Below are 3,647 nucleotides of genomic sequence, written 5' to 3' on the forward strand. Positions count from 1 at the left end.
GTGTTGGAGTGTTCTATAAATTCTAGAGATAAGTCCCTTGTCAGATATGTTATTACCAAATATTTTTTTCCCAATCTGTAGGTTCTTTTTTGACTCTTTTGGAGAAATCTTTGGAAGCACATAAAAATTTAATCTTCAGAAGGTCCCAATCATCTGGTTTCTCTTCTGTTATTTGTGCATTTTGAATTATGCTTGGTAGTCTATTTATGCCATGTACTAGGGCCCTTAAATTTGACCCTAAATTTTCCTTGAGGAACTGTATAGTTCTAGGTTTCACATTTAAGTCTTTGATCCATCTGGAGTTCATTTTTGTGTGTGGTGTGAGGTACAGATCTTGTTTAATTTTTCTGCAAATGGATCTCCAGTTTTGGCAACACCATTTAGTAAACAAACATTCTCTTCCCATTTAATGGATTTTGGGCCTTTGTCAAAGATCAGCTGACTTTAGGTCAATGGATCTATATCTGGGTTCTCGATTCTATTCCATTGATCTATGTATCTGTTATTAAACCAATACCAGGCAGTTTTGACTACTGTGGCTGTATAGTAGGTTATTTAAATGATTTTTTGTTAACACAAAATAAATTCAGCCTCCAAAAATGTATGAAATTAGTCTCTTAAGAAGTTCTAACAAATCTCAGAATCTTTTTTGAAAATTTTATTATGAATCTGCATTATTTGTAGAGATAATTAGACCAATGAAAAACATAACATTTGCTTCCCTTAGTGTGCATTTTGAATGAAGAATATATATGTATATATATATTTATATGTGTGTGTGTGTGTGTATTGTCATTAGTTATGTTTAATGCTAGTAGTAATGAAAATTAGAGTGACAAGGTAGAAAGTTCAATTAAAGAGCAAAGCTCAGATCTAGAGTTTTCTCAGAATCTAATTAATACCTAGTGCCTTTGAAAACCATTATATCATTTGGCTTTGTTGGAAAGTAGAGATGTTGACCAAGAATATTGAATACACCATGGACTGTCAGAAGAATGAAAAAATCTGTCTTCAAATCAGTAAAGTCAGAATGCTCCTTAGATATTTTGGTCATGCTATCAGGAGGGACCAGTCCCTGGAAAATGATATCACACCTGATAGAGACTCAATGAAAAGAGGAAGACCCTCAACAAGATGGACTGACACAGTGGCTGTAGCAATGGAGTGAAATATGGCAATGATTGTGAGAATGATGCAGGACCAGGCAGTGTTCTGTTCTGTTGTATACATGGTCAGTATGAGTTGGAACTGACTTAATGGCACTTAACAACAGAGATGAAGAGAAAAAAATGTTTAGGATCAAGAGGCAAAATAAAGAAACATGAGATAAGTGTGTATTACAGCTACCATCATATTACTTTCAGACATTGTTTCAAATGAAGGCTATTTAAACACATAGTGTATTTGTTGAAACTCATCTTGCTGCTGCTATTCCTGTAATCATGCTTTGAATTTTTTACTAAGAGTAATGATAGATTTGGTTACAGTTTTGAGCCTGCTGACTAAGCTTTGGTATTATAACACTCTTTAATTTTCTTTAGCTATTTAAAGATAAAAGAAATGAAATTAATAAATAAAATATCTGTTCTACAGATGTTCTCTGCATATTATAATATTAATTTTAATTAGTGGAATGAAGGGATATGAAATTTTACAAGCATAGCTTCAGAATAGGCTTCACTGTACAGGCTAAGCTAAACTACAAAGAAAAGCCTTGTAAACTATTTCTGAAATTTAGTCAATGAAAACCCCATGGATCAAAATGGCCTGAAACACAACTGATCATAGAGATCTTGCAGGATTGGGCAGCACTGTGCATGGCGTCAGCATGAGTCAGTGGCTAACTTGATGGCAGCTAAAAATAGAGTAACAATAAAGACTCTTTTAATATTGAGCAAATGTCAATATTACATTTAAATTCAATTTAGAATGTGGTTACAGAATATAAAACTTCAGAAGAAATCCTAATGTTAAAAGCTTGTACGGCTTCTAATATTTTAGTCACTTTTGTTTAAGCTAAGGAGTGCTGGTGGTATACTGGGTAAGGCATTTTGGTTGCTAACCAGAAGGTCAGTGGTTCAAACCCACCAGGTACTCCATGGGACGGTAAAGATTTACATCCTTGGAAACTCAGTGGAATCAACTCGATGGCAGTGGGATTTTGGGGAGTTTAATCTAGTTTCTGGTAGGGTAAAAGGTTGCTTGTGCTTGGTTTCTAGAATTACTCTGAATAAGGGAAGTTGTTGCAAAAACAAAAAGGTTGGATGACTGAACCTATGTAATCTTAGAATTGTGTTTTTTTAAAAAAATAAAATTTAAAAATCATATAACGTGACATGTTTAACATTGGAAGCAATGGATAAGTGCTGCATTATTAGATTTTAAAAAGACTCCTAAGCATCTAAAGAATTTCTAGGATTTGAGTAATTTGGAATATGTGCTAACAGGATTAAGTTATGGGTGTAAAATGAGACCCAGAGATAAATGAAACTGAATAAAGATTGCAGGAAAAGACACAAATGATACATGGTTAATTAATTTTTGCTAAAGATCTTAAGGTAATTCAGTGAAAAACAGATAGCTTATAAATAAAATGTGCTTGAACCATACGACATCCATCCTGGAAAAAATAATTTTAACTCTTATGTCACATAATACATTCCATAAAAATTAGCATGCAGTAAATCTTTGACCTCATTGTAACACTTAAAATTATGAAAATACTAGAGAAAACACAGAGGAAAATTTTAATGACTTTGGGTTAAGGCAAAGTTTTTGAAGATAGGGCATAAAATAATAAACCGTGAAAAAAATAATGATAGGGCTTCATCAAAATTAAAAATTCCCATTCTTCAAATGCAATTAAGAAAAACTAGCTACCCACTGAAAGAAAATATTTGAAAAACATACCAAATAAAAGATCTAAATTCAACATATATGTTTAAAAAAATCTTAGAACTCAGTAATAAAGGGTCAAACAATTCAATTCTAAAATATGGGAAAAAGTTTTAGACAGATACTTCACCAAAAGAAAGTATTGATGTTAAATAAAGACATGGAAAGATTTCAACGTTATTTAATAGAAAAAATTAAAACCACAATGAAACATCACTACATGGGTCAGAAGAATGGCTAAAATCAAAAACAATGAAAACATTATCTGCACCTGAAGATATGGAGAACCTTGTCACGTGTCTTATTCATGTGTAACATTTAAAATGACATCCTGATTCATATATCGAGGGTTCTTATAAGAGGGTTCAATTTAGAAGTCTAGTTAACTTAATTGTAGATTTCAGAAAAGCACTCAGTCGCAGAGTATGGCAAATCAGAGATACCATTAAGATGCCACACATGACATATAGCCATTCCTAACTAAATCCAAAGGGATTAGGTGAGGAGAGGAAACTCAGGCCCGCCCAGAGTAGCAGGCCGGAAGAGCAGGAGAAAGGGGATAAAAGCCAGGAACCCTGACAGAGGAGCAGTCAGCCCCAGGGACAACTCAGGGACGCCCAAAGCAGCAGGCCAGAAGAGCAGGAGAAAGGGGATTAAAAGCCCAGAAGCCAGACAGAGGTACAGTCAGCCACAGGGACCCAGGTGGGGGTGATACGAGAGGTCTCCAACAGCAAGACAAACTTGTCTGTCGG

This window comes from Orycteropus afer, unplaced genomic scaffold (assembly GCF_000298275.1).
Source record: "Orycteropus afer afer isolate SDZICR_OR568_19922 unplaced genomic scaffold, OryAfe1.0 scaffold00613, whole genome shotgun sequence".
NCBI classification, from domain to species: Eukaryota; Metazoa; Chordata; class Mammalia; order Tubulidentata; family Orycteropodidae; genus Orycteropus; species Orycteropus afer.